Source organism: Temnothorax curvispinosus, unplaced genomic scaffold (assembly GCF_003070985.1).
Source record: "Temnothorax curvispinosus isolate PA1 unplaced genomic scaffold, ASM307098v1 QBEX01006657.1, whole genome shotgun sequence".
NCBI classification, from domain to species: Eukaryota; Metazoa; Arthropoda; class Insecta; order Hymenoptera; family Formicidae; genus Temnothorax; species Temnothorax curvispinosus.
In genome coordinates, this window is record NW_020216437.1 from 1,112,886 (window position 1) to 1,136,158 (window position 23,273).

The 23,273-nt window shown below is 40.1% G+C and overlaps 1 protein-coding gene across 3 annotated transcripts in view; it reads left to right on the plus strand.

The window, feature by feature from the left end:
* LOC112456119 (putative polypeptide N-acetylgalactosaminyltransferase 9) overlaps positions 1-23,273 on the plus strand; it is a 189,548-nt gene that overhangs the window by 93,635 nt on the left and 72,640 nt on the right. For all 3 annotated transcript variants that reach the window (XM_025018442.1, XM_025018440.1, XM_025018441.1), the window contains 2 exons: positions 68-123; positions 12,691-12,799. The gene's annotated coding sequence lies outside the window, so the exon portion shown is untranslated. The remainder of the gene's footprint in view (positions 1-67; positions 124-12,690; positions 12,800-23,273) is intronic.

The window sequence follows — 23,273 nt, forward strand, 5'->3', positions numbered from 1 at the left end:
ACATTCGTAATAAATAGATATAGTGTCATAGTATTGTAAAATGATATTTTCGTTTTCTTGTTTACAGGTTGGAGTAAATTGACATTCTTCTACGGAGATGCATTTATCGTACCTAATCGCGAGGTAAGCAATGATCTTCAAACGTAAATAAATCGTTAAATAAATCACATAATTACCACATAGGTACCAAACGTCTAGTCGGTCGTTTATAAATAGCATATCTATCTGTATAAGGGCGATCGATACTAATTGATATTTTCGCGAAATATGTCACCGTGCTTTAATGAGTAATCGGTCGGACGAATCGATGCACCGTCGGTGTTATTAGAACGGAATGCGACATATCGATCCCTGAATGTACGCTCGAATCCGTGCATTTCCGTTCGGTCTGCGAATTCTCGTGGCGTGCCTTCGACATGTGGAGCGTGAAGATGCCAGCGGCATCACGCAAATACGCGGTCTGTAGTGATCGAAATTAGCTGACCATTATGTTTAGAGCGGCTAAACGTCTTATGAAACATTTAGTTGTACGTAATTTTCATTTTACGTATCATCTATGTACCTATGTCATAATTTTGATATGATACATCAGAAATAAGAAGAATTAAGATAAAATGCTTCGCGTGATCCATTCACAGTAGTATCGCAATAAATCTATTTGCAATTTTACCATAAGGTGGATGAAATTTTAATTAGAAATTTAAACTCTAAAAATCATTACTCGTGCTATTTTATTCAGTTAACATACATTGTCGGGATAACTTTTATGTTCGAAAATAAATATAGGTATGTATAAACTAGTAGTTTTACAATAATAAACCAATACCGGTGCAGTTATTCAAAACATGGAAATATCAGTAAACAACAAATATTGATAAACTAATAGAATTACCATAATTGGAATAATCAAATATAGTAGATGTTTCTCGACAAATATTGAATACTTTTTTATCAAGGTCTTGCATAGTTTTAATAAAGTATTAATTTACAGCCAAACATATTACAGTTTAATGAGACTAAGGATAGAAAAATTCGATCCTCTTTCTTTTGTATAAATTTTTCGTTTTGTACATAATACATTGTATAAAACTTTTTAACTACAGGTAAGACCCGTTTTACGACAGGGTTAGGTTCCAGCAAAACAGGATCGTAAAATGAAAAGTCGTAAAACAAGACCAATTTATAATATGTAATTAAATAAGATAGGTTTCAAAATTAGCAAAATTTTTTCAAATACAATGTATTAATACTGCTGTTTTTTTTATAAATAATAAATTATTTTAGACATTTAAACTTTTTTCCATTTTTTTCCATTTTTAGGTAAATTTGAAAAGGTCGCTAATGTGAAATGTCGTAAAATGGACCATCGTAAAACGGGATCTACCTGTATTCTAAAATATAGTGAAGGACTGATTTTTTTGCGCCTGGAGAATGCATTTATACAATTATATATTAGCACAAATGGATACGAAATGTAAAGTTCTTTTTTTAATTAATGAGAATCTCAATAGCACTTATCTTACATTAGTGACATTTACATTATGAGATATTTTTTGTCGAATGCATTTTATATTGATGTTCGTGTTTGTTCTTTGAATTCCATATTTAGTTAAACGAATACTATATGCACGAGTACTTTAAATATGCATTATATTGAATTTTGAGTTAAGATACCTGCATTATTGGAATAGATTTTGAATATTTTCTATATATAGTACCTTTATATAGTAACTTTTGACATATTGAGACTAACGTCCTTCATCTGACATACTTTAATTAGCTCAAAACGATTATAACTACTGTAACTATTGTAACTTTTGTTGCAATATTCAGTTCAGTTTTCGGAATAATCTGATTTGCCGTAATTTTGTTATTACTGCGAACAACGTACTAAGTATACTTTTATCTATTTATTTATTAATTTTGCGAAAAATGTTCACTTGAACTCACCAGCAAATTCATGTATCAAACAAATGGCTCTTTTTCCGATAAACAGTAAATACCTACAAATCAATCTTTCACGGTGTTGAAATATTCTATGCATGCAAGATAAAACAGTTTTCAATTACGCGAATGTGTCAGTATTTGATTAATTTTTATCGCTATTTCTGTATTATACGAGATGGTATAATTCATTCTTATGATAGATGTAACTCAATTTTACGAAAACTGCATTATTACGTCGCTTAAATTTTTAGACTTATCTATACTTACACGCATTTGCAAAAATTAAACTAAAAAACGACGTCCGTACTGAAACTGACAAGCTTGTGCACACACGAAGGTGTTACATTTAACTCTAAAATGCATACACATTTCAGTGGTTTTCGGAAGAAGTTGTTTTAGTTAAATGTTTTTTTCGCACTATGTTTATTCGTGCTTGTATTGTATGATACTATGTTCACATACGAGTTCGCGATTTAACTTCAGAGTATTCTATGCTATTGGTAACTTTGTAGTGGGCCAATAGTAATGAAGCACATAATCAATGTAAATGGAAACCACATCAAAGCAACAACATAAAGTTTCTGATTTGTATAAACGAGAAAATAACGATGTGTAGAGAAGAGAAATTAAAAAGAAGGATGGAAGCATATTTGTCATAGTAATGAGCGTGCGCTCTGAAAGAGAGAGAGAAAGAGAAATTTTTTTTTAATTTTATGAGAGCAATTTCAATTTTATTTGCAAATTTTTTTGGCAGCAAATAACCGTCATTAAAAGTGCTCTTGCGCAAAATGCAAATTGTGACGAAAGCACTGACATTTATTTATAATGCGTTCTTTTAATATATGTTGCAATAAAAGGCGCCATTTGGACTCGCCATTTAAAATGTCGTACCGCGAAACAAGCGATATAAATTTCTCCACGGTGAAATTTCTCGAAAATAATAACGCAACGCGTATGCAAGGGATGAAGCCGACGGAAGTGCAAACGATACGAGCACGAATCGTTTTCGCCGAAAGATGAGCGGAATTTCGATGGGAGTCAACGGATTTGGTAATTGTCGCGGATTGCTGCGCGCGGGAATCAGAAACAGATGCAAAGTAGGCAATTAACGGCGGGGAGATCGCGCGGGGAAAATTGCGCCCACGCGTGATTGACTCTCGAACGGTAAACGATCTCTGCCTCGGTCCTTCTTGCCGCGCGCGCGTTGCGCATTCAGGTAAATTGCATTTCGATCGACCCAGTTTTTATTTCAATTTGTCGTGAATTTATGTGCGAATTATCGGAGAAAGAACACGGTGGAATCGAGAAAGAGAGAGAGGTGGTGGCTCGTGTAAGGAAGGAGAAGAAGAGAGCGAGAGAGACAGAGCGAGACAAAGGGAGAATCGAAAGAGGTGCGGGAAGGTGGCGCGATTTACTCCCGTCGTTTCTCGGCACTCTCTCGCTAACTACGAATCAATTTGCATTTCATCCAATAAATCGCGCCTCTCATCGTGCCTTTCCCGACATACACGGCTACGTGTTTTCCCGGGAATTCTTCATCTCCTTACTTTACGATGGGGAACGTCGAGCAAACTCGGATATGACTTCGGTTTTTCCTCTGATAACGAGCATTCTTCTCTTGTTATCTTTCTCTTCTCTCTTTCTTCTCCGAGATTTTGAAATAATGAAATTACTTTTTATAGGTAACTATAAGGGCTCGTCAACATGCTCGTTTATGATAAGAAACACGAGATTTCTTGACACACACGCGCACACGCCCACACACACACACACACACACACACACACACACGTACATACAAGAGTATATACATATATTTTATTTATCAGATTCGATAGGTTGTTAGATACCACGTGTATCAACGAAGCCTCCGCTCGTGACAAGGAGCACGACATGTTTACACGCAAGAAGGGGTGCATGCTTTAATTGTTATCAACTGGAACAGATAGGCACTAAATAAAATTCATGCCGAAGCAATTATTTTCGCGAGAAACTTAAAAATAAAATTAAAGTAATTCTTGGATGAGGATGTAAATAAATAAGAAAATCTTATAAAATTGAGACAAATAGATATTATGAGCATAATACCGTGCAAGAATAAGCTCGACTGGAGCTTATCTGTTAAATATAAGCGCAGTTATACAATTAAATATCGAATGGGTATATTGAGGTTCAATAAGCACAGTTATACGAGTTATAACATTATATTAGGGACGATATATATGAACGCTGTTATAAATATCGCGATATTTCGATCTTCGTATCATATTCTCTCGAATACGGGAGCCTCTTAAACGGTGTACAAATAGTCGGCGCTCATTCTTCGCGTGACATGAGCATGCTAATACTTCACCGACTTTCCAAGCGACCGACCCCCTGCTCGCTCAACTATATTGCAATCGTAACCCTTTTCCTCCGTGCGTGCGACACGGAAGAAGATCCACGCCGATAAAAACCGCCGTTGTGTCGACCGCTGCAACAAATGCATCTACCGGTCGATTCGGCCCTCGTGAATTTTGTGGCCTATACGTTTATAGTGTAACGACGTTACGTCACGGGCCCATTTAAAGATAAATTAAGTTACGCATCCAAAAGTTGCGTGCTGAAAAAAGTTTTGTACAAAAATAATTTTTTTCCTGAAATAAAAGATAAAACGACCGTGGTATAATTTAACGAGAGGTAGGTTAGACTTTCTCTTAAGCGAGATATAACACTAGATTCCGAAATCAGTGCGTGAAAGCCTTCTTAAGTAATAGTTACATCGAAACAACACGGTAGCATTACTCGGCCCGCGATGCGGAATAACACGCGAGGCGAAATGCGCATTAATATTTCTGGCAAATATTTTTACCGGGTAGATCTCGCGTGGATTAAAATTACCGAGCAGCCCAGAAATTTGTCATAAATTCGCCGTTGAAAGCGTATAAAACGGCCAAGGAAATAGCGGAGGGCAAAAAGTATCGCGCCAAACGGTCACGTCCTGTGCTTACTCTCGCAAAACCCGTGAGCGTTTTCACGAGCGAGAAGGGCGGAGATAGCCGCGGTCATCGTACACGCACCGGGAATATTTCGTCGACATGCAAGCCACAATCTAGATTACGGGGCGGGTAGTGCGCCTGGGAAAATGCTGGACGCTGAAATAGGCAATTTTTCTCTTCCATCACGGCGTCGCGGCCACGCGTCGAACATTTGCAAACATGTCGATTCGCCATTCCGCGCGAGTCTCTCTTTCTCTTCTTCTCTCTCTCTTTCTCTCTCCCCGTTCGGCTTCTCTCTGCCCTCTTTTAACATGGCGATATATGAATTTTCGCATGCGTCGAATTGAAAATTGTTTCTGCCTCCAGCGCATCTCCTACGCGAACTGGGAAATGTTTTTTACCCACTCTGACACAAAAACGACCGTTTTCTCTGATCCATGTATATACATATGCGCTCGTGCCAGCACGCACGCATGTATCATCGTGCCCGAGTCTCTCTCTTTCTCTCTCTCTCTCTCTCTTTCTTTCTCTCTTTGTCCTTTTTTTATTTTTATACTCTTCATCGTCGTAAATCCGAAGAGTACATTTTATATCTCGCGACGCGTCTACTCCAAGCAAATTTTTTTCGGGCAAATAGACGGGCTGAAAAAACGCGCGGATATATACGCGCCGTGTGTCTACCGTGCGTGATTCTCGAGCTTATTGCGAAACTTCGCGTTTGGTTTGGCTCGCGGCTCGCGGCTTGTATGCACCGCGTGCGTGCGCGCGAAGATAACGGGATACGAATCATTACGACGCTGGTGGAATCGTGGTTTCTGTTCTTCCGTCTCTTTTCTGTTTTCTTCAGTAACGCGATTTTCTTTTCGCTCTTCCGATAACATCTCCGACTATAAATTCAATCACGTTTTCGCGGTTTTTTAACAGAACGTATTTAGGCTAATGGAATATTTGCTAAAGTTGTGAAGTCTTGTAAAGTTGTTCCTTCTTCTGCAAGAAATATTAAGGATTATCGAACTCCTGATTGCCAATACAAATTAAGGCAAAAGAACTTTTTTTAATCAGTTTGCTTGGAATTAATTTCTAAGTTTTTTATATGCTTTTTTCTACTTAATATAAAAAAATTATGTTATATACATATGATAAAATAGCGACAGAGAGGTGAAGATGGGTAGAGTAAATTTTTGTCGATATAAATTTTATTTCACCCAAGGGGGCGTCCGCGACTCTCATTCCTTTATTCATAGGGACCACAATTGGTTCTTTTTTCTCATCCAGCCCTACACCACCTCGACTCCTAATTTTAGCATAACAACGGATGGTGATGTCACCATAGAGAATTTCTACTGCTTCTTAACAGTACTGGCTTCGAGGGACGATTGCACCCTTGTCGCGGGACACCAATTTTTCTGAGAGGAACGTTTTACAGTTTTACTTTTTCGTGGATACTTTACGAGATATGTAAAATTTGAATAATGCATATTTTGAAAAGCTTAAACGCATCAATTTTGCATATTATAACTATAAGTTTAAAAATTGCTTAGAAAATGGGGTATTTGTTATACCTTTATTAATTTTTAATTATAGATATAAGCAACAATCTCGCAATTCTTCCGATTAGATCGTAATATTCAATTAAGTTGAATAAACGAATAATAATTTTTATTTCGGCAAAAAAATCTTATGTTAATATTGTATAATTAATTTTTTAGAATATCGCTATTGTTGAAAATATTTTATATTTCTGAATGCAATATTACATAAAATCCATAAATATATTTATTAGCTTTATTGGAATTTATTAACCATTAGTTATTAGACGTAGTCATTAGAGAATCACTATCATAATTTATCATCTATGATTTCTCATATTTTTGTTAAATTTTTAGTATATTCTGTTTTCTATATATATATGTACATCGCGTTTCTCTCTGCTTCGAAGAGCATTTTCCACTGCGCGCGTTCTTATCTTATATTCCACTTCAGTTGTTTTGAATTCTTGCAGCGTCTTTGCTTTACAAGTAGCTTTCCCGCTACTTGAAATAGTAATAAAACGCTGAGTGTGGTTAATAAAATTATTATTATTAAAATAATTAAGTGAATATTTGTCAAGAGATGCTCACTTAATAATATCAAACCAGTACAAATGTTATCTTTTGTACATTTCTTTAAAACGGTTCACGATTTTTTTTATTAAGCTCATTTATCATCAGTACAATTTCTTCAATAAAAAAAGTTACATAAATTATTATCACACTTGTTATGTAAATCTAACAAAAAACAAATATGTGTTAGAAAGAAAAGCGACTTTTAGTTTAGTCTATTCTATCATTTCGTGAGCAATCTTTCTTTATCACGTCGCGAAGAAGGGGCGTATATGTCTAAGAGCTTTATTAATCGATCCACTTATGGTAAATAAATTTATCGGACAAGCGTCGTCGGATCAGCGCGACGATCGATGTTATTTACGGGAAACGCAATCGTGTCGAAACGACGCAAACGCGACGATGTAACGGCGTTGTTATGTTAGGCGTTTATCCCGAGAACAATGAAGTTTACGCGATGCTGAGTGCCGTTATCTTATAACGACGCGGAGGATTAAGTTTCAAGCATCAACGGAGCTTGCATCCTGGCGGCTGATTATGGTGCTTCGAAGCATATCCGTGTTAGAATGCTCGTTGTATTCACCGGTCCAGCTTCGGAAAATTCTATTCATGCTTATTGTTAGTTTCTGACGCGACACTTGCAACGCGACTAACAATATTCCTGTACGATCTCATGCAAATAATTATATATTAATTTTTTTATTCGTTGTCCTCGTGTTGCCGCAATTGATACTCAATGCCGCAGGAAGTAATCAAGCTATAATTATTTATAATTGTCGAGGTACAGAATATGGAATAAAGAAATCTGAACTTATATATATATATATATATATATAAATATAAATAAACGTCATATTTAGATTTAAATTTAAAAGAATATATTTCATATAGGGCGTATGTATGTATATGTAAAGGTATAAAGGATTATAAATCGTTTGATTTTTATACAATTCGAAGGACGTTTAAATAATAGTGAATTAAAAAAATGCAAACTATCTCTCTCTTTCTCCATATTCTTTCAATTCTACAATTTGGATCTTGTCCGATAGATAACATTCGAATATACGACTCAGCTCACGTAAGTTTCTCACCCACAACATCGTCGCCGCGCCTTTCTAGTACTAGAGAGATCTCGTCGCGATTATTAAATAAGGCGCGGCGAAAGTGGCGGTGACGCGGATGGTTAGCGGCTATAGCGACGGCCGAGGGCAGGAAATCATGCATAATTCAACGGCGAGAACTTCGTCCACGGTGGCATGATGCTCCTGGAGCCGAGAGTATCGCTGCTGCATCTTGGCGCAAGGAATAACGGTACTTTTGTTCTTTGCTTCTCTCGACGCGGCTGGCCGTGCAGTCGTGCTGCTTTGCGGTTCACGTAATCGTACCGACCCATTAACATCGGCCAACTTTTTGCGACATTTCGAGGACTCGAATACTCCAACCGAGTTGTTGGAGGATGTTTCAGTTGGGGAACTCTCCTAGGAACTCCTCGAAGAATTTTAATGGCGCAAAGACAAATTGTCGTCTATCGGACGAATGTTAATTCCGTTGACGTAATTCTACGCTGGGGAACTTGCTTGGGAAGCGCTCGCGCAAATTCCGAGGAAGCACAACATTGACGAGTGTTTGCCCAACAATTAGTCGTTAAATCACTCGACGTTAATTTTAAATACATTGTAAATTTATTGTCGAATTTTACATGAATCGAGAAGATATTTTCAATGCATAACGGTTTTATGCATATTGCATAAAAAATGTAATTCTTTTAGAAGTTATATTGGTTTAATCAGAATAAAATACATACGATGATAACATCTTGGATTACCTCATCTCTAAAATGATTTGCTGCATAGCTTATTGTTTAGAAAGCATTCACCGATCTTCGAAAAATTGGAAAAAAATCGCAGGAAACTATAAAAAGAATTTGATTTCATCACGTTGTTTTGCCCTGCCACTCCGCGCGTGCATTTTCTCGATGCACATCGAACGTATTCATCGTGCTTTCATGCGCTTCCGTTGTACCATCCATAAAATCGCGCGACGCGAATACCTTTAGTGCAATCACACGGAAGAGACAAGAAACGGTATTTCCGATATGACATGAAAACGGGAAACGGATCCATTCTGCAAATACTCAAATATGAGCCTATTAATAGTCAATGTGCTGTGAAATCAACAAAAAAGTTTAGAATGTTTTTTTTAGAGAAAAATACGTTATAATTATATTTATTTTCTAAGATTATTTTATTACCACGAAATAAACAGTATCCATGTATAAAATATATTGTTATACTATTTTGCTCTCATATGGAATAATTGGTAAAAAATTATTTAATTCTGGATAAAAATACTTGATCTTATACATATATTATATTAATCATTAACCTTTATTCAATTTCAATAATACCATCTCAAATGGCATTTGACTCATGTCTCTTACAGAAATATATTACAATAGTCGATAATCGATATTTCCGGAGATATAATAGAACTATTAAAATAGTCATTGGCACAGTGATAAAATAATAATCGTTAAATTTATAATTTCCTTAGATAAGAAGTTATATATATTGTCTTCAGTATTAATTCATATTTGCACTGTACAGTAGCTATTTGCGAATAGCGTGCAGCTAGCCTAGAAACAATGATCGTAAACTCAACATTAAGCTGTTAACTAGGTGGTTCTAAAAACGGATGTTGCTGCGCTCCGCTGCTGTTGCGCGATATATGATTTATCGATCGCAGCTTACGAATGATGACAGAAAAGATCGCACGTTATTAACACAAACTGCTTTTGCAACTCGATCCGGCTCGTGTATCCATAGATGCTTTTAATCCTTTCGATCCGCAGCGTTGAATGCACCGCTGCGACAAATTACTAGGATCGTGCGAATGCAGCTGAGAGAGCTCCACACACACACACACACACACACACACACACATACACGCACATACACGCATACTCTCCAATACACAAATCCGCTATACGAAACGATCCAACGAGGCAGCGCAACACAAAAAAATATGAAGTAATGAAAGTGGCGTGGAATGTCAAGAATAACCACAAAAATATGACTTAAAAATTGTTTTCCGTGCAGTATTTTATTCTCTGTAGTATTTTAAGGGGAATTAAGTGAGCGAATAAATTAGATATAGAGTGAAATAGCACGTCGCGCATAATAATTTATTCATCGGATAATAATAATGATAATAATCCGGGATTGCTGCGTAACGGGCTAGAATTTATATTGAGGTTTCAACGCCGAGAGAAAGGAAATAGTTTATACTCTAATTGAATCCGGCAAATATGTTTGCCTCTAAATCCGAAATGAAGCTTCCGTCTTGTGCAATCACCCCTCTTTCCCTTCGTGCGTTTCGTCCAACTCCAATTTCACAATTTCATCAAAAATCAGTTTGTAAATTAGAGTGAGTGAGAGAGTTAGAGAGAGGGGGGAGGGGTGGAGAAAGAGAGGACGGAGGAGAGGGAGCCAGTAGCTCGATGGGGAAAGGGCGATAAAAATCCATCCGCTTGTGCCCGACAGCGAGCTCCTACGGGATTTAGGAAGCGAGAAAGTTTGCTCGGACGATGCCGCGTTAAATTAAATTACGGCGAAATTGCGGCACGAATTTGCGCGTCGCGAACTCGTGCCGGCGCGCAGAAGGCGGAGGGAAACGAGGAGGCGTAATAAGAGGCATGTGGGATTACACACGTGCGGATAAGATACGAACTGCTTATTTTTTTCAATTTTGCCATTTTTAAAAAGCTTACACAGCTGTCTTGTCCAGATGACATTTATGTAAATTAAAAATTAATGAGATTTCCAGCAGAGACGCATTGCAATTCTATAACTGTTCCGAGAGTAACCGGTTATTTTTCGAGAGGCACAAGTATAAAATCACATCGAGGGAGTATATTATGGGAAAAGATTGATGTACTTATATTCTACAAGTCCGACAAGCATCCGAATTTTTTATACAGAAGACTAGTGAATTAACTTCTGATGCACGTGCATTTTCTTACTCGCATTCCCGCGAATGAGGATCTTCCGGGATACCTAAACTCTAATCAGCAAGAAACTAACTCCTGTAGAATTTCATAATTCCATGACGGACTCAACGATCAAGCTGTTTTTATCGGAAAACGCATACATCCTTGCTCTTTTAACGGTATTGTCAACAATTACACGTGTCATTTTTTTTAGTCAATTAAAAGATTCCAATTCTCAATGGTCTATTACTTGTGCTGAAATATCAATCTTTAATCATATCAATCTCTGAAATCTTTTTTGCGTTTTCGATATTAATGACAGTCATGCATATGCATCGAGACTGCGAAATTAAGTAATAACTGTAGAAATACCTCCGCGAAAGCAGAAATGGCTTAAGGCTACCATTTTGTACTCAACTACCATAGGAAGGAAGTCGAACGGCAAAGGACACAATATTTATTACTCACTTCTATACTTACCAAGTACTTACCAGCAACCACTCGTTCATTATCACCAGGTACTTAGCGCTGCTGCTCGACCACAGTCAGTGGTCCATTTTCTTGTGCTAAAAGTTTGTGTTTCTAGCTTCTTGTTGGATCACATAAAAGGAACAGCGGAATGTGTTTGTATCTTACGTATTTTCTCCTCGTATGGTGCAGCATCGAGGACATTACGCACTTTTTTTGTACTGTCTACCGTCTTTATAATTTTGATCTTTTTTGCCGGAGCGCGCTTCTTCTCCGTCATTTCCATTTGTCTTATCTCCCACGTCCTCTCTCCCCGCCGCTGCTCTTAAGCTCTTCTCTGTCTCTTCTACCAATGCGAAATTACAACAGTCTGGCGGGCAACTATGGCGGCACACGCACATTGCGAGTACCGGTGTTAGTGCTGGAGAATCAGCTTCTTGGACGTACTTAAGAGATGGGACATGCGCAAACGCAATTTTTCATTACAGCCAGAAAGTCCGCGGAGGCTGTGTGCACTCTGCGAAATCAGGAAGCCACCCGCCACACAGAAATTACTTTGGCGCAGGCATAATTCCGGTGCCGTCTGTCTTTCTGCGCCCGATGTTCTTTTCACGTTGCGGAGTACGGATTGCCGTATCACCGTTGTAATCGCCGTTACTTAAAGAACATATCGCGCGGAACATATTACTTTGAAACTAGAGACGTTAATCTTGAATGCGTATTTTATACGTGTATTATTCAAGGAACGATAATATTATAATGAAAGTAAAAAGCGTTTATTTACGATGCAACCGGGCTCGATGCAGTTCGCTTTTCTCGTTGCGTTTTTTCGTTCTTTAACTCGGTGAAACCATCGCTGGTGCAATTGCGTGGCACGGGACTGCTACATCTCGCTGGCAATTTGTCACGATTTGTTTTATCACCGGTTTAGTCGAACGTATAGCGATGTGCTCATGTAACCGACCGTACGATTACCGCGCGTGATGCATATATCATCACGCAAGAATACATTTCTGCGGCGTGGCTCCGAATAGCAAATTACCGACCATTGTTGCTTAGTCCTTTAATATCACACGTATACCAAAATGAATTACTTCCGCCTCTTATTCGGAACAAAATATTATCGGCGACGCGGTGTATTTTCATTCAATGTAGTAAAAATTCTTCCAAAGCTTCTGTGGTAACGCGAACCTTTCTCCTTTTTCAGATCGATATAATTGACCAGGGCACACTTGGCGGGAGCCGACATCGAGAGGCTTTTACTACATTCAAAAACAAGAAACTCTGTAGTTGAAGGAAGCCACGAGCAACGAGCGGTACGTAGAGAAGAATCTCAGTAGTTTCACGGATTTCAGTCCCTTCAAGCTCGCCGATGCTAAAACAGTATCTACCGTGCTTGCCGGTGCCGGGTGCACTGCGGGCTGAATGGTCGCGCTTGATAACAAAACTCGTTGCGACGGGGATATTAATGCCCGCGTGAAGACGCCCTTAATAAGTCCGCGACGTAATGAAAACCATTCATATAAAAGTTTTCCGCGGACGCTGACGCTTTAATTGAACGAGGAGGTCGCGGCGCGATGCGGACGCCCGTTGGTCTCCGCCTTTCTTACACCGCGCTGTAACAAGATGTCGGAGATTACCGGGGACTCTTCTCGCTTCGTTGGCCTCTCCGTAACTTTCGTATCTTCCCTAGTGACTTTCATTAAAAATTTTCTATCGGGCGAATCCCACGACGAACTCCGCCAATTTGATATCGAGCTTGCCACTTCATCGGGAATCGAGTCGAAAGTTATTCACTTGTTCCGCCAATAGCGGAAGCAGAAAAAGATAGAAATTTGCTGGGGAATGAATAGGAAGCTCCTTGGAACGGCATAACGGAATTCAAAGTGTAATCGGCCATAAATCAGATATTTCTGCATACAACCAGAAAAGAGAGTTGAAATTATAATATTGTGCAAGAAAGAAAAGATTCATTTTCTATCGTTAAAATTCACAATTAATGAGAATCAATATTGTAGAAACGAATTTTTCACGCGCGCGCAATTCTTATGGGTCGGAAGTCGATTAATTTTAATGCGGATGTCGCAAACCATCTGGATTTAACTCACCTTCGATCTCTCGACGCGGGCAGTCGCATTCGACGCTTTTAATTCCATCGCGGTCAGACGTATAAAAAGAGGAAGGAAAAAGCCCGATACGTAGTACTCGGACGGAAAACTGTTATCGCAGATATCCGCCATTCTCCGTTCTCACACCGTTGCGCCGCCCTCTTTTTGGCCGGCCGACTGTGGCAACCGGTGGGCTCATTAATTTTTCATCGCTCGTCCACGTCATATAGTGCCGATTTTAAAGCCGGTCGGAATAAACGGGCCACCAATTTTTGCGGCACCCGCACCGTCCGCTTCGATTTAACGAGCGTGATTTAATCGCGCCCACGAGCTCACTCACCCCACGAGCGTCCCTCCCCTTTCTCCGCGCCCCTATCGCTCCCGTCTGGCCCCGTTTAAGGGCAATTAATCCAGCGGAAACGCATGGGTCGATCGTACCTCGACACAGCATAGTAATTGCTACCGGCAACCTTTAAACGTAAGCGATATACCTAATATTTACGAATCGTACTTATTTGCTGTTCAATTGCAAATCACTGACAAATATACAGGCTTTTGCCTTTATCTTTGTTATCAATATATTTTTTAAAGCGAGTGGATTGAAGGAAATCTTCTAAAGAAATAAATTTTATCACATAATACGATATATTATTATCTTTTTTATTATAAATTTTTTTTAAGAGGTATTAAGTATTTTACATCCTTTAGAAGATATTCTTTATATTCTCAAAATAACTGTAAAAATTTTAAATACTGCTAAAAAGACGTAAAATTTTTCAATCTCTTTACGAGCATGTTATGAATGCAAGATGTAAGGGAGTCATGATTTGTTTATGTTTACAAGCCATTTCATTTCGTAAAAGGCAAATTTGTCTCGTGGAAGTTTACATAATGCTATATACTGTTTGCGCTCGAGCATTAAGTGCACGTATATAAGTACGTATGCATAAGTACATATGCACATAAACCTACGCACCTCGCTAATTTAGAATCGCGAATACATAAATCTCTGCCGTATGACTGCAATTTTGCAGTCGATATACGCGCAACGTTTCCAGCCTACGTGTCAGTAGTACGTGAAACTCTCTAGAGAACATTCATTACTATCTTCTATATAGCCGTGAAAGATTAAATCATCAAATTTTCAAAACTAATCGCGAATACTTTCACAGTTATGCAGCTATCATTTCTCGTCACGCATATATACATATCAGTGATACATTTGTTTATTTCTACACGCGGCCATTAAGAATGATTGGACCTATCGGTGAGGTGATCTGTGTCGTCGTTGCAACGTTATATATTTCGATCGCGCCACCGACAGTGACCCCGAAAACGCGACAATCTGCGTACGGCGCATTAATTTCAGACGCGACGTTTTATGCGCGTATAGCAAGGACGAGGGGAAAAGTCGGCTGCGTGTTAAGCATCTCTATGAATATCGTGTAGGGATCCGAGGCATTACCGCGGAGTGTAATGCAAACGGACGTATATTCTCCCCGGCGCAAAACGTTAAAGTGACACGACACGGTCAGTACGTCGCGTCGGTCAGAAACGGCGCGGCCGGCCGGCCGGCGGCCAGGCCCTCGCTTCTCCTCGCTTCATTCTGACCGTCGGTTTAATTAAATACCCCCGCGCATACGTTCCGTTAGAATGTCAAACAACAATCCAGGAATTCCTGCGTTCCTCTCTATTCCGTGTACGCGATGTACCGCGCACGTACGCACGGACGCGACTCTATCGTATATAATAAAAATGCGCTCATGCGATCGTTCCTCGTGCGGAAACACGCGTGCGGAAATCCGCGTGATGGGGATAGCTCGCTTCGCGTGTTCGTCTGTAACCCTTATATGCGAATAGGGAGTATCCTCTCAGGAGCTCGTAATAATGTCATTATATCTTACGGAATGCGAAGTACGAAGCGCGAGGTACGAGAAACGTACGTACGTACGTACATATATATATATATACATACATACGTAGGTACGGAAATAATACTCGGCGAACTCGGTATAATGTTATTCACGGTGATAACTCATCCACGGACGTTAATGCGTACGTCGCGCCAACCGCGAAATTTCGGCTTGCCTTCGTGAGAACTTTATAATTTTGCACCTGGGCAGATAGACTCGGTTCCTTCGCTGATGTTATTTACTACTTCGCCGAATTTGCATTTTATTATCAGTGATACATAGAGAGCAAGAATGGCAGTGTGAGAATTAAACGATAATAAGTATCATTCTATAACGAAACTGATGATTATGTTTTACTCCCCGGCCTTTCAACATGTTTTAATTAGACGTGTCGGACACGCGATGTTGGTGATTAATAGTATTCATCATATTAGCTAAATTACTTACGGAACTTTCGGACGATAATGTACGAATTTTCACGCTGCACCTTTCAATTGTCGCGAGGAGCTTTGTCGATTCGCGTGTCGCACGTATCGCAAATAAAATCGCGTCTTTGATATGTAGAATGGCGAGACATGTGCGATTATCGACGTACTTTCAATCAGTCGAGCGCTGTAACGACACCGGCGAATCAATCCAGCGGCATTTTACTTCGTCGATATCGTCGCGGCACGATTCCGTCGTAATCCGCGAGACGATCTTGCATCACGCAAAAAGGCGAGAAGTACCTGTTGAAAAGGCGTCCTTACCGGAGAGGAATCCTCTCGGAGATTCCTGACTACGAAAGTTTCGACGAGAGTTGACGGCCTTGGAGAAACTTGCGGGTGGGATCGATCGGGGTTGGGGTTCGCCGCATCCGTTATACGGAGGAGTTCTGATTGAATGCTGTCGTAATTCGGTAAACGCTTATGCATGATCCTCAACCAAGTAACGCGTCGCGTGTAGGTTATCAGCGTGGGTGAGCCGCACGAAAGAAAGCTTGGAATGCGCGTGGGTGTCGCATTCTTCGTCATTTGTGCGCTGGAGTAGCCGATCGATAACAATCGATCGTGCGTCTAAAAATGAAAGCAAAACATCTTTTTAATCAACTTATAACAAAGCTGAAGAGCTCGTCTCCACGTCTCATATTCGGTTCTATAAATATTGATTAAATTGACGTTAATAGATTTATCTGTTTCTAACATTATCTTAAGCAGCAGATAGAGACGATTGAATTGAACTTATAAAAGACGTTTTAAAATAAACGTGGCAAAAATAATATGTCAATTAAATAAAGTATTGTGAAATATTTTCTCTGTTACTTCACCGTTATTTTTATTCCGCGAGTGTGTCATTGCTATCACATACGACGCTTACATAGGAGAGTCGTAAGCAATATCTCTTCCCAAAGGGAAACGTGCGTGACAGTAGAAGAATACGAGGAATGTTCTCACGGTCGACGATAAGATTGAAATTTTCTACAGAGCATTTCTGCCGTCGCTCGATATATACCGCTGATGGCAGTGCGATCTCATGTGTATTGTGATCTCGCCGATTCCGATTTGCATAGACACATCTGTTTCAACTCGTTAAAACTTTGTGCGCGCGATATTTCGTTCTGCTAATCGCGCATTTAAAGATCACTCGCAGAAGAGCATACGACAGATATAATATATTAATTGTACGGTGCCATTTTTTTTAACTTCTTTTAACTTTACTTTTAAAATATTTTTTTTTAAACAGATTAGATTATTTTACATGATCTCATTACTCATTACTTTTCTCGTTTTTAGATATTAGATTGAATCTCTTAAAAACCATACATTTTTTAAAGCCATTGTATTTTCTTTTCAAGAAAAAAGGAAACTTTTTAATTATTGTATGCGTCACTTAAAAAAACTTTTAATTAAAATTAATATTTGATCTTTTATCTAATTCTGAGCCACATACGGGTCAGAATTCCATTGTTAATAAACATTTTAATTAATTTAATTAATATATGAAAAATTTTATTTAATTATGAGGAATAGAGTTAGATTTAGACGCATGCAGTTGTGATGGATTAATCCGACGTGCTTTAATAAATTGATAAATCGAATGTTTGAAACAAAAATTTTATTAATAAACTTGACATTATATTTAAAAAAATATACTGGAATATTCCGTGAATTTAGAAGAGATAATACCTGAATTGATCTCGTTTCTATATAATCTTTTCTCAAACTACAAAAATATAATTTGGAGCGTTTGAATAATTCAAAAGCAGTCGGGTGTACTAATTTCAATCTCACGTGATAATTAAAAGACGCAGAAATAACTCCATCGTTACACGGTTGTAGCGAAAACGGACAGATTAACTCTTACAGCTTGCACTTCTTACACCATAATTAAGGGATTTCCCAGCAGCGAATCGTTTCTCACGAGACCGCCCGGGGTTTCAAGTTTTTGCCAGATCTACGAACGGCGAAGTCGTGCGGCGCGAGCTCCACTTCCGTAGACGAACGGCGAGAGACGGAAATGGAAAAGTTCCGTTAACTGCTGCCGTTTTCTTGCCGGGGTGTTCGCCGTGTTTATTTGAAAACTTTTCGAACTTCATGCAAATCCACGACGAGCGGCGCGTGTGCTACATTCGTTGCGGCGAATCACCCCAGGAGTATTTCCCGGAGCCCTCAGGGGCACGCGCGCCATTGTTTCACGCAGGTAATAAAGAGCGCAGGGCGAGACAGGAAGTTCTCGGATGTACCTTCATCCAGATTAATTAATTACCCTTATCCTTTCCTCGCTTCTCTCGTCTTCTCGTAAAAAAATGGATGGTGGCGCGGCGCGATGGGGCGAGAGGCGCCTGTTTTCTCCTTCCGTTTCTTTGCCGCATCTTTTTACTAAGGAATTACGCGATTAATTTTTTAAGCATTATCGTCGCTCATGAAGAGTCTCTTTAATATTAAAACCAACGTCGGGAAAAAACTTCGTCAATTTTCCAAGACAATTGTCGCGGAGAATATTATTGATATGCGTATGGTATTAAATGCGATCTATTTCAGATACTCTGTTTTTCAAGACGAGTTGGATTGATATTCTGACTTGAATTTTTAGACTTGACGACATTAATTTTCAATATCAAGAAAATGATTGAAGTTTGATATATGCAGTAATAATATATTATAATTCGCAAATATGTGAGATTTCTTAATGTAGATATAAATATTCAGTTTATATAAGCGATTATAAAATTATTTATTTAAAGCGTTTTATTTAATTTAAAATTATTTTTTTTAAAAAGGCAATGAGAATAATTTGAAGGATAACCACTCCGATTTTATTGTTTTTTTCTTCTCGTTGTTTTTGTTGTTTTTGTCTCGTCTTTTCTCTTTCTTCGTTTTCATTTTGTGAATGGTTTTCGTGCTATCATGCAGATGTAGCTGCTCAGACTCTAAGCTACAGAATACTATACAATGTGACTAACGGACTGTAAGTCGTTCCCGAGAGGAAAATCGCTTGTTTTACCGGCTGCTATCGTTTCCTCTCTTATTTTCTTTTCTTTTCTCTTTGTCGCCTATTCTCTTTTACATTTCGTCTTCGCAACGCCAAGATTATTCTTAACTCCGAGATTTTTGATATTTAAAGATCAAATGATTGTCTTCGTAAGATTCTCTTTCTGTGCTTAATTAAACGCAGATCGCTTTGTTTCCTGCTTTGTTCGTGATAAATTAATTTATTATAATATTAGTAAATTAATTTGTAAGATCTTTTATAACTTATCTATGCGAACCTGGTTGTGAATTCATCTAGAGCATCTCGTTTATAAAATCTATGCACCGGTTGTTTCGCACCCTGACGCTTTTAGAAGTTGATTGTGTTTGCCTTCGTACAAACACGTACGTCAGGGCGAGGCTGTAGCGCGATGTCAGATTTTTCCGCTGCTTTTCTTTACGAACTAAGCTATATAAACTCGATGAGATTTTTGTTTGTAGAAGATTATTACCTTCGCTGTCGATATTATGTACAGCCTGTCAATATAACCCATCCGAAGGAGGAAACTTTATTATTAAGTTGTCGCAAATTGGGTTCTAGCAATTTAAATTAATTTTGCGATAAATATGTATTAAATATATGATAGATAGTTCGGTTAAGTTTTGTATTTACTTCTTAATTTGTATTTTAATTTTAAATGTTTTAAAAAAAATGTATCTATTGAATTTATAAGAAGGAAGAATTATTTATTATACTTTTTATTCTGAATTTTATCGTGAATCTTATCGCGATGTCTTAACGAAATACTTCGGCATTTAAATATATTAATGTAAGTATAAGAGACTTTTTGAAGTTATTCTACATGTTACACATTTTTTGGCATTTCTGACTCGGACGAATGTATCTGACGTGTAGTATATTTACACATCTTTCTCGATTTACCGCTTCCTTTTCCGTCGATAACACAAGCAATCTTGCACGATCTCTCTTTTTCCGCGGTGCTTGACTCGCATGAAGTCATCTCGGCCGTCGTGTCGTCGCGTCTTCTGTGTGCGTTAAGTCATGCGGATCTGACAAGCGCGCGCTGCGGAATTACGGCGTGTTCCCTGAAGGTACCTGGTACCACGTAGAGACTACCCCACATTCTCCCGTCCTTCCCCCTCCCTCCCTCGGTCTTTTGCCTACGTACGGATGTAAACGGCAGGTTCTCTCCACTCTTCTCGTTTTTCTTCCCTCGCCAGAACGTCAGGGTAACAATGGTCGCGCGAATGCGCGGCTTTCTCCGCGTATCAGAGCGGAAAGACGCGTATATAACGCTGTGTCAGGAATCCAAGTCTTGACGTAACGTCGCTGCCACGCCACCACCATCGCCATGCGCGTACGTGTTGCATTTTTTTCTCCGGCTCACGCTTCTCGTTCGCGCGCGGATGAGACAAAGCGACGAAGCCGCTAATGTAAAAAAATTGCACCGGTACGCGCGAGCGATGTAGATACGCCAAGAATATTTGCCCCCTGAGGTTTTTTTTCTAAGCTGTTCCTGCAAGGAACGTTACTTTTTTTATCTCTTTTTCTCTCTCTCTCTCGTTTCTTTTTTCCTTGCTTTCTCATGCCTCTACTTTATGCTCCTTCATATAAAATACGACCCTATTCGCTTTGATTTCATGCTCGCCCCATGGTGCACAGTTTAATATTCCGCCGTAACATTGACGAGCGTAAGCTAATTCCGACAATTCGTTGATGGTCCGTGACTCGGCGAATAAGTCGTGCGTGCGCCATGTGACATTCTAATCTATTTCTAACTCCGCGCCGGCATACTCGACGCTGTTACCACATCATTCGAAACGGTCCGTCTCACAAAGGGACCCGCCGCGATACGCTCGACGAGTCCAAATTCGCGGTCCTTTCAGCGACGCGGGCGCTTCAGTTTACTTCGGTTTACCCGGCGGAATTTTGCGCGCGCGTTCGCGTATCCGCGCTCACTGTCATCATGAGTGCGGGTCACTCGGTTACCAGGAACGCGAAACATTTGGCTGAGACGAGCGTAGTTGGGAACTCGAATGGTGCAAATTCGGACTTGTGCTTGCGCTACGAGTTGACGTGTATTTTGGGCGAAACGTGACCAGAGGCTACGCCAAATGTTTCCTTTCCCAGCTGGAAAGTCGGCGGATTGTACTCCGTCGGCGTTTTGGAGAAACGCGCGGCTGTAATCGCGCAAAGCTACGTTTCCTGTCGCAAGGATATTAAATGATCGTCGCGGTTACTCCTGTGCCAACTAAGTACCAGGATTCGAATGCCTTGGCAGCATATTACGATGATGGTATAACAAATAATGTGAATAAATGTTTCAGGAAGGATTGAACGAATTTTAATTAACGTTTACTCTAAAATTTTAGATTCGAGTAACGCAGCTTTATTTTATTTCTACGACTCTCTCGCACGGGAAACGATGGAATCGGCTGTCGCGAAAGGCCACTTTATTTTCGTGCGTGACACGCGCGATATGAAAATAATGTCGGTGCCGCTGATACCGGGGCAGATTCGATGCGACGCGCACCTGTCTCTGTTTGAGGCTGATCTATGCGCGTTAATTAAAAGGCGCTTTGTCCCGCATGGCAGCTGTGTAAACGCCATATTTCCACGTCGACTGTTCGAGCGCAGACCGGCACCAGTTACATGCATATGTGTAAATCTAACAAAGATCGTCCAATGGTCGCAACATGGACGCGGTCGCCGTAAAGTTCGCGTCACGTTTATCACTGCGGTCCAGCGAGTAATCAAAACGGGACGCCGATGTTCCGATCGTGCCATCTTGTGCGAACGGGCACGACGCGTTGTCTACTCCCCACCCCCTTCTTATTCGGTTTCACGTGCATTCGAGAAGTAATCTCCGTGACTGACGTGAAAATTTTCTCGGAAAGCGAAAAGGATAAGAAGTGGCGTTTCGTTTCGCGAATAACGTTGCGTAACCGCTGCACTTTTCTATTTTCTGCCTCGGATTCGGCAGGCATGTCGCGCGAGATATGTCAATCGAAACGCCTGATATTCTTATGCCAACGAAAACGACAGCGGAATCCTCAGAAATTCGCTTTTCGGAAAAGTGACAATTTTCCCCGCGATATCGAGCCTCGCCCCGTTCCTTCGCCGCTCCTTTCGCCGCCGCTCGTCACCGCGGATATTTAATGACAGTTCTCGAAGGGCGAACGACTGACTTTTCGCCGTTTCTCCTCACGCGAGGCGTTCCGCTCGCACCTTGGTGGGTGATAATGACACGTTACTCCTATTGCAAGCCGATTTTGTTCCGTCGAGCGTAAAACGCGTGTACACGGAAGCGCTATCTCGCGCGTTGAATTCGCGGGCCCCTTGATTTACGACACATGCCTCGCGAACCGCGTATCGATTCTCTCATTCATAAACATTCCACGTAGAGTTCGGATTCGGCGCGATGCCGACTCCGACTCCGCGGCTCCGCGACGCGACGCGCCAATACCACACGCGCGCCATTAATTGCCAACGCGAGCCGATAAATACAGAGCGCGTCTCTCGCGATCTCACGGTGTCTGAATCGCGCGCGACTCTGCAAAGCCCATACCACGACCCAACAGTAGCGGTTTCCTTTGGCGTTCGAGCGCGCGACTCACCGAGCACCTGGCGTTAATTTGTTGAAAATTAATTAGTATCGGCCTCGAGGAGCTTCGGCGCTCCCGACCCTGTGAAATCGAGCGCGAGTCGTTCCGCAGGTGAAAATTTGATTAGCCACGCCGTAACATCGCGCTCGGCAGACCCGAACCGAGTCTCCACCGAGCCGTAAAATCCATCGCTAAGATCCTAGTCGATTCTAATTATCTTACAAAAATATTTGTCCAGATATAAAGAACAATTTAAAACAAGTTTAAAATAATATTTATCTTAAAACACTCAGGAGAAAGACGAGTAACATTTTTCTCCATATATTCTAAAGTATACAACTTAAAATTAATAACTTTCTTGTTCCTCTGTCAACAAATTGGTTAATAAAACATTGCAATTTAGAATCTAGTAATATACGCGAAATGTAGAACAAAGAAAAACGATCAATTGCAGCCAATTAAAAATTACCATTCAGTTTCTAACTGAAAATAGAATAGATTCTATGCACCACGCTAGAACAACGTCCGAACACTCCCGAACTTTTGAGCGATCGATCGCGGAAATCCAGGCCACGATTGCCCATAATCGGGGGACTGCAAGGCGACCACGAGGCGTCCCGGTTGACTGAAAAATCGTTAGCACTTTTTGCCCGGCTGCCATTAGCGCAGAATTACGGTAGCGCGTCGACAGGT